This window comes from Pleurodeles waltl, unplaced genomic scaffold (assembly GCF_031143425.1).
Source record: "Pleurodeles waltl isolate 20211129_DDA unplaced genomic scaffold, aPleWal1.hap1.20221129 scaffold_72, whole genome shotgun sequence".
NCBI lineage: Eukaryota > Metazoa > Chordata > Amphibia > Caudata > Salamandridae > Pleurodeles > Pleurodeles waltl.
The window spans coordinates 1,107,009-1,121,846 of record NW_027150393.1 but is presented as its reverse complement, the minus strand read 5'-3'; the positions used below and the strand labels follow the sequence as shown (position 1 = coordinate 1,121,846).

Sequence of the window (14,838 nt, the reverse complement as noted above, 5' to 3'; positions counted from 1 at the left end):
TCTTCCAAGGCAAGAGATCGTGTTCCGGAAGGCTCAACTTTGAGCGTCATGAACATTGGCCCTCAGTCCTTGCATCCCAGTCCAATGCAGAGCCACATAAAGCAAGCAGGTGTGTCTGTTTCCATAGTGTGGTGGTTCCAGTACAATGCATAGCCACATGAAGCAAGCCGGCAAGTGTGTCTGTTTGTGTAGTGTAGTGGTTATCATGCGCACCTCACATGCGAAAGGTCCCTGGTTCGAAGCCAAGCAAAAACAGCAAGTCGCTGGGCTTTTTCCCAGTATTTGCATTTCCTGACTCAGCTGACAGGCAAGCTGAGATAAAAGAGACTGTGTCTATCCCTCACCATCGTGAGGTACTACGCTCCTGGGGCATCTGTCACATCTCACCAAGAGGAGTTGCGCCAGCTCACGTCAGTCAGTTGCTCACTGTTTGACCTTTGCATTGAAGCCTGAGCCTACTGCATTCAAGCCAGCCAAGGAAGGAAGGTATGAGAGCGAAAATAGCTTTCCTGCCCTCACCAAGAACACACACCTTGAGCAAATAAGGTGCCAGACTTACAAGGCCCAATCGCCAACGGAGCATCACTTTTAGTGACGCCCCGGTGGCACTATGCACTGCGCGGTATTTACAAGATGGCGTTCAGCCACTTTTTGTGGCTTAACACCACCTTGTAAATACGGCACCTTAGCATTCAGCGCTTTCCCTGGAAGGGGCGTGCAATGGGTGTTGCTGTGAGTGTGCCACAGCAACACCATAGCATTTTGATGCTGCTCCAGATTTAGGAGTTGTCGTAAATCTGCGTCAGCGCCAAAATCCAACGCCATCCCAGGGGTATCGTTAGAGTGGCGCACTGAGGAGAAAGGTTTTCATTTCTCCTCGTTTTTTCTCTTTCTATGTGTTCTGCATTCTGCAGCACACATAGAAGTAAGAGCAAATCACCATTGAAGATTTTTCTTTTGGCCAGGAAGGTGTCCCTTCCTGCACAAAAACAATTTCCCCCTCAACGCAGTCATCCTTGTACCCTGGTGCAAGAACGGCTGCGTTGGCGCTCAGCAGCTAATTTAGAGCTGGTGCAGGGGGAAGCAAAGGGGTGCGCTGTATTCTACTAAATACGGCGCTTCCCTGCATTTTGAAAATGACGGAGCGTGGGGCTTGCAAATTTGGCACAGCGTCGCGCTCAGTCATTTTCTTGTACATCTGGGACAAAATGTCTAAAGGATAGAGGCTTTTTATGTCATGTTCGATGACGACCATGCAAATGACTCTAGTCATACTGCAGAAGAGAGCACCATGTGGCGTTTCTTGCTTTGGGATGTAGTCTCCCACTCTCTGCCACCAACCCTCGGAGCAGGGTGGGAGCCGTAGCCCTTCTGTGCACAGGCTTGTTGGTCTAGGGGTATGATTCTCGCTTCCGGTGCGAGAGGTCCCGGGTTCAAATCCCGGACGAGCCCATTTTAGCGGAAAACAATCAAATCCTGCTCAAAATACACAACCCCTCAACATTTCTCATTCCACTCGAAGCATTGTTGCGCAAAACATATTTTTTGCCTCAGGCGAAAAATGGATTACAATGCCTTGGCTTCCTTCCTGCTTGCTCTCAGTGCGCCCTGTGTGATGATTTCACAGGCTTGCGTTCCTGGCATTTAGGCATCAGATATTTGTCTGTCTCTGCCCGCAGCTGTGACTTTTCAGGACGTCTGAGTGTATGCATGCTGGCTGACACCGCTGCAATTTTCACACTTACCCCTCGCATTCTGAGCAACTGCTGATCAAGTATAGAGGAAATCGGGCAAACATATGAGGGGAACTGTGCTCCTTCAGTCATGCCAGCAAGCTTGTTTCTGTAGTGTGGTGGTTATCACATTTGCCTCACACGCAAAAGGTCCCCGGTTCGACACTGGGCAGCAGTAGCTTTTGTGTTTGCTCACTAAAACCTCAGTCTCTCTCAATGCACACTTAGACAGAAATGACCTTTAAAAACTTGTGACCTGTGTAAAATGTGCTTTACTATTGCAGGACGATAAAAAGTTATCTGCATCCCTCGGTGGTCGTGCATGTGCCTTGTTTCTTGTTCTGTTTTTTTTTTTTTTCTTGCCCATGTTATATTGTGGGGCCTTTAAAGCTGTGACTTTGATAGGAACATTGCAAGCGGCAGCATCAACAAGTGCAGACTGAAGAGTCAGACCTGCATAATGTTTCGGCTGTCAGGATGGCCGAGTGGTCTAAGGTGCCAGACTCAAGAGAGCTTGATCTTCAGTGAAGCTGAGCCTTCTGGTTTCTTCATGGAGGCGTGGGTTCAAATCCCACTCCTAACAGGTGTGTTTTCTTCCCTTAAATCTTGCTCTGCTTGCACAGCCAGCTCCTCACACCACTATCTTTGGAAGCTGCTGTGGCATGTGAGGAGAAATCCACCATCCCATCAGCTGGGCCCTCAATCAAAATTCTGTGTATTACTGGAAGGGGCATCTCAGGCACACCTTCTGTTAGAGCTGCACTTTATGACAGTAACTACCATGCTGGTTTCTACTTAAGCAGTTGATTCTATAGTTTGAAGTGAGTCTCTCCTGCCACCTTTTGGGCAAAGAAGACACTGCCCCTGCAACAACACAGGCAGACAAGCTCAAACTGGGTTTCTTGGTTAGGTGGGCGGAGCATATTGGCAATGGTGCCTCCTCGTGACTTGCAATTTACATGAAGAAGACAGAGAGGCAGCTGGGAGTAGGCAGTACCCATGAACCCCTGAACACTGTCTTGCGACTTGCACACAATTCTGAAATGAGGCGGGGGAAAGGAGGTGATTTCCCCATCAAGGGCCATTCCGGGAAATCAGCCACCCCGCGTCTCCCAGGTGAGTGTTTCAGGCCTATGAGCCACTACTATAAATCTCGCCTGATCAAGCCTGATCGAGCGCTGAGCGAGCAAGTGTGCTTGAATCCAAGAGGCATGCTTCTCTGGCTCAAGAGCTAGCAGGCCCTTCAGTGCTTCTGGTCTGGAAGTCTAAGGTGCAAGGGTCCAGGACTTGCAGAGGGTTACAACTACCAGAAAGGGTCTGCTTTTCACATCAGTGCCCTAGTTCAGCTCACTGGCACAGGGCATCTTGACTACCTCTTTCCTTGCTAGAGACAAACAAAAAATCCTTGACAGAAAACATCAATTGCTATGGCACGCTTAGAGAGAGAGCCTCCGAATGGCCCTGCTTTTCTGAAAGACGCTTCAGAAGATGTTTCAAATGCCTCTGCAGCAGCAGTCTAGTTGGTATAGGGGTATGATTCTCGCTTCGGGTGTGAGATGACCTTAGTTCAAATCCCAGACAAACCCTTACCTTTATAGGTTCAGTCTGTGTTTTAAACAGGAGTATTTCTGCTTTTCAATCTTGTAAGTTGTCATGTTGCAATGCAATACATGCTTTATACCTGCGTTGAGACGGTTCAGCATCATGAAGGTATGCGAGATTTCTTTGCAACTGCTTTTCTGTGCTGGAGCAGCAGTGCTCATAGGAACATTAAATGCACAGTGCTTCTCCATGGTAATTTCGGGTCCAGTTCTGAAATCACCTCTTGGAATGAAAGTGATGCCAGTTCCTTTCTTCCAAGGCAAGAGATCGTGTTCCGGAAGGCTCAGCTTTGAGCGTCATGAACATTGGCCCTCAGTCCTTGCATCCCAGTCCAATGCAGAGCCACATAAAGCAAGCAGGTGTGTCTGTTTCCATAGTGTGGTGGTTCCAGTACAATGCATAGCCACATGAAGCAAGCCGGCAAGTGTTTCTGTTTGTGTAGTGTAGTGGTTATCATGCGCACCTCACATGCGAAAGGTCCCTGGTTCGAAGCCAAGCAAAAACAGCAAGTCGCTGGGCTTTTTCCCAGTATTTGCATTTCCTGACTCAGCTGACAGGCAAGCTGAGATAAAAGAGACTGTGTCTATCCCTCACCATTATGAGATACTACGCTCCTGGGGCATCTGTCACAGCTCACCAAGAGGAGTTGCGCCAGTTTATGTCAGTCAGTTGCTCACTGTTTGACCTTTGCATTGAAGCCTGAGCCTACCGCATTCAAGCCAGCCAAGGAAGGAAGGTATGAGAGCGAAAAAAGCTTTCCTGCCCTCACCAAGAACACACACCTTGAGCAAATAAGGTGCCAGACTTACAAGGCCCAATCGCCAACGGAGCATCACTTTTAGTGACGCCCCGGTGGCACTATGCACTGCGCGGTATTTACAAGATGGCGTTCAGCCACTTTTTGTGGCTTAACACCACCTTGTAAATACGGCACCTTAGCATGCAGCGCTTTCCCTGGAAGGGGCGTTCAATGGGTGTTGCTGTGAGTGTGCCACAGCAACACCATAGCATTTTGATGCTGCTCCAGATTTAGGAGTTGTCGCAAATCTGCGTCAGCGCCAAAATCCAACGCCATCCCAGGGGTATCGTTAGAGTGGCGCACTGAGGAGAAATGTTTTCATTTCTCCTCGTTTTTTCTCTTTCTATGTGTGCTGCATTCTGCAGCACACATAGAAGTAAGAGCAAATCACCATTGAAGATTTTTCTTTTGGCCAGGAAGGTGTCCCTTCCTGCACAAAAACAATTTCCCCCTCAACGCAGTCATCCTTGTACCATGGTGCAAGAACGGCTGCGTTGGCGCTCAGCAGCTAATTTAGAGCTGGCGCAGGGGGAAGCACTGGGGTGCGCTGTATTCTACTAAATACGGCGCTTCCCTGCATTTTGAAAATGACGGAGCGTGGGGCTTGCAAATTTGGCACAGCGTCGCGCTCATTCATTTTCTTGTAAATCTGGGACAAAATGTCTAAGAGAGCACCATGTGGCGTTTCTTGCTTTGGGATGTAGTCTCCCACTCTCTGCCACCAACCCTCGGAGCAGGGTGGGAGCCGTAGCGCTTCTGTGCCCAGGCTCGTTGGTCTAGGGGTATGATTCTCGCTTCGGGTGCGAGAGGTCCCGGGTTCTAATCCCGGATGAGCCCATTTTAGCGGAAAACAATCAAATCCTGCTCAAAATACACAACCCCTCAACATTTCTCATTCCACTCGAAGCATTGTTGCGCAAAACATATTTTTTGCCTCAGGCGAAAAATGGATTACAATGCCTTGGCTTCCTTCCTGCTTTCTCTCAGTGCGCCCTGTGTGATGATTTCACAGGCTTACGTTCCTGGCATTTAGGCATCAGATATTTGTCTGTCTCTGCCCGCAGCTGTGACTTTTCAGGACGTCTGAGTGTATGCATGCTGGCTGACACCGCTGCAATTTTCACACTTACCCCTCGCATTCTGAGCAACTGCTGATCAAGTATAGAGGAAATCGGGCAAACATATGAGGGGAACTGTGCTCCTTCAGTCAAGCCAGCAAGCTTGTTTCTGTAGTGTAGTGGTTATCACATTTGCCTCACACACAAAAGGTCCCCGGTATGACACTGGGCAGCAGTACCTTTTGTGTTTGCTCACTAATACTTCAGTCTCTCTCAATGCACACTTAGACAGAAATGACCTTTAAAAACTTGTGACCTGTGTAAAATGTGCTTTACTATTGCAGGACGATAAAAAGTTATCTGCATCCCTCGGTGGTCGTGCATGTGCCTTGTTTCTTGTTCTTTTTTTTTTTTTTTTCTTGGCCATGTTATATTGTGGGGCCTTTAAAGCTGTGACTTTGATAGGAACATTGCAAGCGGCAGCATCAACAAGTGCAGACTGAAGAGTCAGACCTGCACAATGTTTTAGCTGTCAGGATGGCCGAGTGGTCTAAGGTGCCAGACTCAAGAGAGCTTGATCTTCAGTGAAGCTGAGCCTTCTGGTCTCTTCATGGAGGCGTGGGTTCAAATCCCACTCCTAACAGGTGTGTTTTCTTACCTTAAATCTTGCTCTGCTTGCACAGCCAGCTCCTCACACCACTATCTTTGGAAGGTGCTGTGGCATGTGAGGAGAAATCCACCAACCCATCGGCTGGGCCCTCAATCAAAATTCTGAGTATTACTGGAAGGGGCATCTCAGGCACACCTTCTGTTAGAGCTGCACTTTATGACAGTAACTACCATGCTGGTTTCTACTTAAGCAGTTGATTCTATCGTTTGAAGTGAGTCTCTCCTGCCACCTTTTGGGCAAAGAAGACACTGCCCCTGCAACAACACAGGCAGACAAGCTCAAACTGGGTTTCTTGGTTAGGTGGGCGGATTATATTCGCAATGGTGCCTCCTCGTAACTTGCAATTTACATGAAGAAGACAGAGAGGCAGCTGGGAGAAGGCAGTACCCATGAACCCCTGAACACTGTCTTGCGACTTGCACACAATTCTGAAATGAGGCGGGGGAAAGGAGGTGATTTCCCCATCAAGGGCCATTCCGGGAAATCAGCCACCCACGTCTCCCAGGTGAGTGTTTCAGGCCTATGAGCCACTACTATAAATCTCGCCTGATCGAGCGCTGAGCGAGCAAGTGTGCTTGAATCCAAGAGGCATGCTTCTCTGGCTCAAGAGCTAGCAGGCCCTTCAGTGCTTCTGGTCTGGAAGTCTAAGGTGCAAGGGTCCAGGACTTGCAGAGGGTTACAACTACCAGAAAGGGTCTGCTTTTCACATCAGTGCCCTAGTTCATCTCACTGGCACAGGGCATCTTGACTACCTCTTTCCTTGCTAGAGACAAACAAAAAATCCTTGACAGAAAACATCAATTGCTATGGCACGCTTAGAGAGAGAGCCTCTGAATGAACCTGCTTTTCTGAAAGACGCTTCAGAAGATGTTTCAAATGCCTCTGCAGCAGCAGTCTAGTTGGTATAGGGGTATGATTCTTGCTTCGGGTGTGAGAGGACCTTGGTTCAAATCCCAGACAAACCCTTACCTTTATATGTTCAGTCTGTGTTTTAAACAGGAGTATTTCTGCTTTTCACTCTTGTAAGTTGTCATGTTGCAATGCAATACATGCTTTATACCTGCGTTGAGACGGTTCAGCATCATGAAGGTATGCGAGATTTCTTTGCAACTGCTTTTCTGTGCTGGAGCAGCAGTGCTCATAGGAACATTAAATGCACAGTGCTTCTCCATGGTAATTTCGGGTCCAGTTCTGAAATCACCTCTTGGAATGAAAGTGATGCCAGTTCCTTTCTTCCAAGGCAAGAGATCGTGTTCCGGAAGGCTCAGCTTTGAGCGTCATGAACATTGGCCCTCAGTCCTTGCATCCCAGTCCAATGCAGAGCCACATAAAGCAAGCAGGTGTGTCTGTTTCCATAGTGTGGTGGTTCCAGTACAATGCATAGCCACATGAAGCAAGCTGGCAAGTGTGTCTGTTTGTGTAGTGTAGTGGTTATCATGCGCACCTCACATGCGAAAGGTCCCTGGTTCGAAGCCAAGCAAATACAGCAAGTCACTGGGCTTTTTCCCAGTATTTGCATTTCCTGACTCAGCTGACAGGCAAGCTGAGATAAAAGAGACTGTGTCTATCCCTCACCATCGTGAGGTACTACGCTCCTGGGGCATCTGTCACAGCTCACCAAGAGGAGTTGCGCCAGCTTACGTCAGTCAGTTGCTCACTGTTTGACCTTTGCATTGAAACCTGAGCCTACCGCATTCAAACCAGCCAAGGAAGGAAGGTATGAGAGGGAAAATAGCTTTCCTGCCCTCACCAAGAACACACACCTTGAGCAAATAAGGTGCCAGACTTACAAGGCCCAATCGCCAACGGAGCATCACTTTTAGTGACGCCCCGGTGGCACTATGCACTGCGCGGTATTTACAAGATGGCGTTCAGCCACTTTTTGTAGCTTAACACCACCTTGTAAATACGGCACCTTAGCATTCAGCGCTTTCCCTGGAAGGGGCATGCAATGGGTGTTGCTGTGAGTGTGCCACAGCAACACCATAGCATTTTAATACTGCTCCAAATTTAGGAGTTGTCGTAAATCTGCGTCAGCGCCAAAATCCAACGCCATCCCAGGGGTATCGTTAGAGTGGCGCACTGAGGAGAAATGTTTTCATTTCTCCTCGTTTTTTCTCTTTCTATGTGTGCTGCATTCTGCAGCACACATAGAAGTAAGAGCAAATCACCATTGAAGATTTTTCTTTTGGCCAGGAAGGTGTCCCTTCCTGCACAAAAACAATTTCCCCCTCAACGCAGTCATCCTTGTACCATGGTGCAAGAACGGCTGCGTTGGCGCTCAGAAGCTAATTTAGAGCTGGCGCAGGTGGAAGCACAAGGGTGCGCTGTATTCTACTAAATACGGCGCTTCCCTGCATTTTGAAAATGACGGAGCGTGGGGCTTGCAAATTTGGCACAGCGTCGCGCTCAGTCATTTTCTTGTAAATCTGGGACAAAATGTCTAAAGGATAGAGGCTTTTTATGTCATGTTCGATGACGACCATGCAAATGACTCTAGTCATACTGCAGAAGAGAGCACCATGTGGCGTTTCTTGCTTTGGGATGTAGTCTCCCACTCTCTGCCACCAACCCTCGGAGCAGGGTGGGAGCCGTAGCGCTTCTGTCCCCAGGCTCGTTGGTCTAGGGGTATGATTCTCGCTTCAGGTGCGAGAGGTCCCGGGTTCAAATCCCAGAAGAGCCCATTTTAGCGGAAAACAATCAAATCCTGCTCAAAATACACAACCCCTCAACATTTCTCATTCCACTCGAAGCATTGTTGCGCAAAACATATTTTTTGCCTCAGGCGAAAAATGGATTACAATGCTTTGGCTTCCTTCCTGCTTGCTCTCAGTGCGCCCTGTGTGATGATTTCACAGGCTTGCGTTCCTGGCATTTAGGCATCAGATATTTGTCTGTCTCTGCCCGCAGCTGTGACTTTTCAGGACGTCTGAGTGTATGCATGCTGGCTGACACCGCTGCAATTTTCACCCTTACCCCTCGCATTCTGAGTAACTGCTGATCAAGTATAGAGGAAATCGGGCAAACATATGAGGGGAACTGTGCTCCTTCAGTCAAGCCAACAAGCTTGTTTCTGTAGTGTAGTGGTTATCACATTTGCCTCACACGCAAAAGGTCCCCGGTTCGACACTGGGCAGCAGTAGCTTTTGTGTTTGCTCACTAAAACCTCAGTCTCTCTCAATGCACACTTAGACAGAAATGACCTTTAAAAACTTGTGACCTGTGTAAAATGTGCTTTACTATTGCAGGACGATAAAAAGTTATCTGCATCCCTCGGTGGTCGTGCATGTGCCTTGTTTCTTGTTCTGTTTTTTTTTTTTTTCTTGGCCATGTTATATTGTGGGGCCTTTAAAGCTGTGACTTTGATAGGAACATTGCAAGCGGCAGCATCAACAAGTGCAGACTGAAGAGTCAGACCTGCACAATGTTTTGGCTGTCAGGATGGCCGAGTGGTCTAAGGTGCCAGACTCAAGAGAGCTTGATCTTCAGTGAAGCTGAGCCTTCTGGTCTCTTCATGGAGGCGTGGTTTCAAATCCCACTCCTAACAGGTGTGTTTTCTTCCCTTAAATCTTGCTCTGCTTGCACAGCCAGCTCCTCACACCACTATCTTTGGAAGCTGCTGTGGCATGTGAGGAGAAATCCACCAACCCATCGGCTGGGCCCTCAATCAAAATTCTGTGTATTACTGGAAGGGGCATCTCAGGCACACCTTCTGTTAGAGCTGCACTTTATGACAGTAACTACCATGCTGGTTTCTACTTAAGCAGTTGATTCTATCGTTTGAAGTGAGTCTCTCCTGCCACCTTTTGGGCAAAGAAGACACTGCCCCTGCAACAACACAGGCAGACAAGCTCAAACTGGGTTTCTTGGTTAGGTGGGCGGAGCATATTGGCAATGGTGCCTCCTCGTGACTTGCAATTTACATGAAGAAGACAGAGAGGCAGCTGGGAGTAGGCAGTACCCATGAACCCCTGAACACTGTCTTGCGACTTGCACACAATTCTGAAATGAGGCGGGGGAAAGGAGGTGATTTCCCCATCAAGGGCCATTCCGGGAAATCAGCCACCCCGCGTCTCCCAGGTGAGTGATTCAGGCCTATGAGCCACTACTATAAATCTCGCCTGATCGAGCAAGTGTGCTTGAATCCAAGAGGCATGCTTCTCTGGCTCAAGAGCTAGCAGGCCCTTCAGTGCTTCTGGTCTGAAAGTCTAAGTTGCAAGCGTCCAGGACTTGCAGAGGGTTACAACTACCAGAAAGGGTCTGCTTTTCACATCAGTACCCTAGTTCAGCTCACTGGCACAGGGCATCTTGACTACCTCTTTCCTTGCTAGAGACAAACAAAAAATCCTTGACAGAAAACATCAATTGCTTTGGCACGCTTAGAGAGAGAGCCTCCGAATGGCCCTGCTTTTCTGAAAGACGCTTCAGAAGATGTTTCAAATGCCTCTGCAGCAGCTGTCTAGTTGGTATAGGGGTATGATTCTCGCTTCGGGTGTGAGAGGACCTTGGTTCAAATCCCAGACAAACCCTTACCTTTATAGGTTCAGTCTGTGTTTTAAACAGGAGTATTTCTGCTTTTCACTCTTGTAAGATGTCATGTTGCAATGCAATACATGCTTTATACCTGCGTTGAGACGGTTCAGCATCATGAAGGTATGCGAGATTTCTTTGCAACTGCTTTTCTGTGCTGGAGTAGCAGTGCTCATAGGAACATTAAATGCACAGTGCTTCTCCATGGTAATTTCGGGTCCAGTTCTGAAATCACCTCTTGGAATGAAAGTGATGCCAGTTCCTTTCTTCCAAGGCAAGAGATCGTGTTCCGGAAGGCTCAGCTTTGAGCGTCATGAACATTAGCCCTCAGTCCTTGCATCCCAGTCCAATGCAGAGCCACATAAAGCAAGTAGGTGTGTCTGTTTCCATAGTGTGGTGGTTCCAGTACAATGCATAGCCACATGAAGCAAGCCGGCAAGTGTGTCTGTTTGTGTAGTGTAGTGGTTATCATGCGCACCTCACATGCAAAAGGTCCCTGGTTCAAAGCCAAGCAAATACAGCAAGTCGCTGGGCTTTTTCCCAGTATTTGCATTTCCTGACTCAGCTGACAGGCAAGCTGAGATAAAAGAGACTGTGTCTATCACTCACCATTGTGAGGTACTACGCTCCTGGGGCATCTGTCACAGCTCACCAAGAGGAGTTGCGCCAGCTTACGTCAGTCAGTTGCTCACTGTTTGACCTTTGCATTGAAGCCTGAGCCTACCGCATTCAAGCCAGCCAAGGAAGGAAGGTATGAGAGCGAAAATAGCTTTCCTGCCCTCACCAAGAACACACACCTTGAGCAAATAAGGTGCCAGACTTACAAGGCCCAATCGCCAACGGAGCATCACTTTTAGTGACGCCCCGGTGGCACTATGCACTGCGCGGTATTTACAAGATGGCGTTCAGCCACTTTTTGTGGCTTAACACCACCTTGTAAATACGGCACCTTAGCATTCAGCGCTTTCCCTGGAAGGGGCGTGCAATGGGTGTTGCTGTGAGTGTGCCACAGCAACACCATAGCATTTTAATGCTGCTCCAGATTTAGGAGTTGTCGTAAATCTGCGTCAGCGCCAAAATCCAACGCCATCCCAGGGGTATCGTTAGAGTGGCGCACTGAGGAGAAATGTTTTCATTTCTCCTCGTTTTTTCTCTTTCAATGTGTGCTGAATTCTGCAGCACACATAGAAGTAAGAGCAAATCACCATTGAAGATTTTTCTTTTGGCCAGGAAGGTGTCCCTTCCTGCACAAAAACAATTTCCCCCTCAACGCAGTCATCCTTGTACTATGGTGCAAGAACGGCTGCGTTGGCGCTCAGCAGCTAATTTAGAGCTGGCGGAGGGGGAAGCACAGGGGTGCGCTGTATTCTACTAAATACGGCGCTTCCCTGCATTTTGAAAATGACGGAGCGTGGGGCTTGCAAATTTGGCACAGCGCCGCGCTCAGTCATTTTCTTGTAAATCTGGGACAAAATGTCTAAAGGATAGAGGCTTTTTATGTCATGTTCGATGACGACCATGCAAATGACTCTAGTCATACTGCAGAAGAGAGCACCATGTGGCGTTTCTTGCTTTGGGATGTAGTCTCCCACTCTCTGCCACCAACCCTCGGAGCAGGGTGGGAGCCATAGCGCTTCTGTGCCCAGGCTCGTTGGTCTAGGGGTATGATTCTCGCTTCAGGTGCGAGAGGTCCCGGGTTCAAATCGCGGACAAGCCCATTTTAGCGGGAAACAATCAAATCCTGCTCAAAATACACAACCCCTCAACATTTCTCATTCCACTCGAAGCATTGTTGCGCAAAACATATTTTTTGCCTCAGGCGAAAAATGGATTACAATGCCTTGGCTTCCTTCCTGCTTGCTCTCAGTGCGCCCTGTGTGATGATTTCACAGGCTTGCGTTCCTGGCATTTAGGCATCAGATATTTGTCTGTCTCTGCCCGCAGCTGTGACTTTTCAGGACGTCTGAGTGTATGCATGCTGGCTGACACCGCTGCAATTTTCACGCTTACCCCTCGCATTCTGAGCAACTGCTGATCAAGTATAGAGGAAATCGGGCAAACATATGAGGGGAACTGTGCTCCTTCAGTCAAGCCAGCAAGCTTGTTTCTGTAGTGTAGTGGTTATCACATTTGCCTCACACGCAAAAGGTCCCCGGTTCGACACTGGGCAGCAGTAGCTTTTGTGTTTGCTCACTAAAACCTCAGTTTCTCTCAATGCACACTGAGACAGAAATGACCTTTAAAAACTTGTGACCTGTGTAAAATGTGCTTTACTATTGCAGAACGATAAAAAGTTATCTGCATCCCTCGGTGGTCGTGCATGTGCCTTGTTTCTTGTTCTGTTTTTTTTTTTTTCTTGGCCATGTTATATTGTGGGGCCTTTAAAGCTGTGACTTTGATAGGAACATTGCAAGCGGCAGCATCAACAAGTGCAGACTGAAGAGTCAGACCTGCACAATGTTTTGGCTGTCAGGATGGCCGAGTGGTCTAAGGTGCCAGACTCAAGAGAGCTTGATCTTCAGTGAAGCTGAGCCTTCTGGTCTCTTCATGGAGGCGTGGGTTCAAATCCCACTCCTAACAGGTGTGTTTTCTTACCTTAAATCTTGCTCTGCTTGAACAGCCAGCTCCTCACACCACTATCTTTGGAAGCTGCTGTGGCATGTGAGGAGAAATCCACCAACCCATCGGCTGGGCCCTCAATCAAAATTCTGTGTATTACTGGAAGGGGCATCTCAGGCACACCTTCTGTTAGAGCTTCACTTTATGACAGTAACTACCATGCTGGTTTCTACTTAAGCAGTTGATTCTATCGTTTGAAGTGAGTCTCTCCTGCCACCTTTTGGGCAAAGAAGACACTGCCCCTGCAACAACACAGGCAGACAAGCTCAAACTGGGTTTCTTGGTTAGGTGGGCGGAGCATATTGGCAATGGTGCCTCCTCGTGACTTGCAATTTACATGAAGAAGACAGAGAGGCAGCTGGGAGTAGGCAGTACCCATGAACCCCTGAACACTGTCTTGCGACTTGCACACAATTCTGAAATGAGGCGGGGGAAAGGAGGTGATTTCCCCATCAAGGGCCATTCCGGGAAATCATCCACCCCGCGTCTCCCAGGTGAGTGTTTCAGGCCTATGAGCCACTCCTATAAATCTCGCCTGATCGAGCGCTGAGCGAGCAAGTGTGCTTGAATCCAAGAGGCATGCTTCTCTGGCTCAAGAGCTAGCAGGCCCTTCAGTGCTTCTGGTCTGGAAGTCTAAGGTGCAAGGGTCCAGGACTTGCAGAGGGTTACAACTACCAGAAAGGGTCTGCTTTTCACATCAGTGCCCCAGTTCAGCTCACTGGCACAGGGCATCTTGACTACCTCTTTCCTTGCTAGAGACAAACAAAAAATCCTTGACAGAAAACATCAATTGCTATGGCACGCTTAGAGAGAGAGCCTCCGAATGGCCCTGCTTTTCTGAAAGACGCTTCAGAAGATGTTTCAAATGCCTCTGCAGCAGCAGTCTAGTTGGTATAGGGGTATGATTCTCGCTTCGGGTGTGAGAGGACCTTGGTTCAAATCCCAGACAAACCCTTACCTTTATAGGTTCAGTCTGTGTTTTAAACAGGAGTATTTCTGCTTTTCACTCTTGTAAGATGTCATGTTGCAATGCAATACATGCTTTATACCTGCGTTGAGACGGTTCAGCATCATGAAGGTATGCGAGATTTCTTTGCAACTGCTTTTCTGTGCTGGAGCAGCAGTGCTCATAGGAACATTAAATGCACAGTGCTTCTCCATGGTAATTTCGGGTCCAGTTCTGAAATCACCTCTTGGAATGAAAGTGATGCCAGTTCCTTTCTTCCAAGGCAAGAGATCGTGTTCCGGAAGGCTCAGCTTTGGGCGTCATGAACATTGGCCCTCAGTCCTTGCATCCCAGTCCAATGCAGAGCCACATAAAGCAAGCAGGTGTGTCTGTTTCCATAGTGTGGTGGTTCCAGTACAATGCATAGCCACATGAAGCAAGCCAGCAAGTGTGTCTGTTTGTGTAGTGTAGTAGTTATCATGCGCACCTCACATGCAAAAGGTCCCTGGTTCGAAGCCAAGCAAAAACAGCAAGTCGCTGTGCTTTTTCCCAGTATTTGCATTTCCTGACTCAGCTGACAGGCAAGCTGAGATAAAAGAGACTGTGTCTATCCCTCACCATCGTGAGGTACTACGCTCCTGGGGTATCTGTCACAGCTCACCAAGAGGAGTTGCGCCAGCTTACGTCAGTCAGTTGCTCACTGTTTGACCTTTGCATTGAAGCCTGAGCCTACCGCATTCAAGCCAGCCAAGGAAGGAAGGTATGAGAGCAAAAATAGCTTTCCTGCCCTCACCAAGAATACACACCTTGAGCAAATAAGGTGCCAGACTTACAAGGCCCAATCGCCAACGGAGCATCACTTTTAGTGACGCCCCGGTGGC

At 48.3% G+C, this 14,838-nt stretch overlaps 2 non-coding genes across 2 annotated transcripts; both read left to right on the top strand.

Annotated features, from left to right (window-relative positions):
- The first annotated feature begins 1,380 nt into the window (after window positions 1-1,380).
- TRNAR-CCG (transfer RNA arginine (anticodon CCG)) lies at window positions 1,381-1,452 on the top strand. The gene has a single exon. It is a non-coding gene; the product is annotated as a tRNA-Arg (tRNA).
- Window positions 1,453-4,899: 3,447 nt separating this feature from the next.
- On the top strand, window positions 4,900-4,971 carry TRNAP-CGG (transfer RNA proline (anticodon CGG)). Its single transcript has one exon. It is a non-coding gene; the product is annotated as a tRNA-Pro (tRNA).
- Window positions 4,972-14,838: the final 9,867 nt, after the last annotated feature.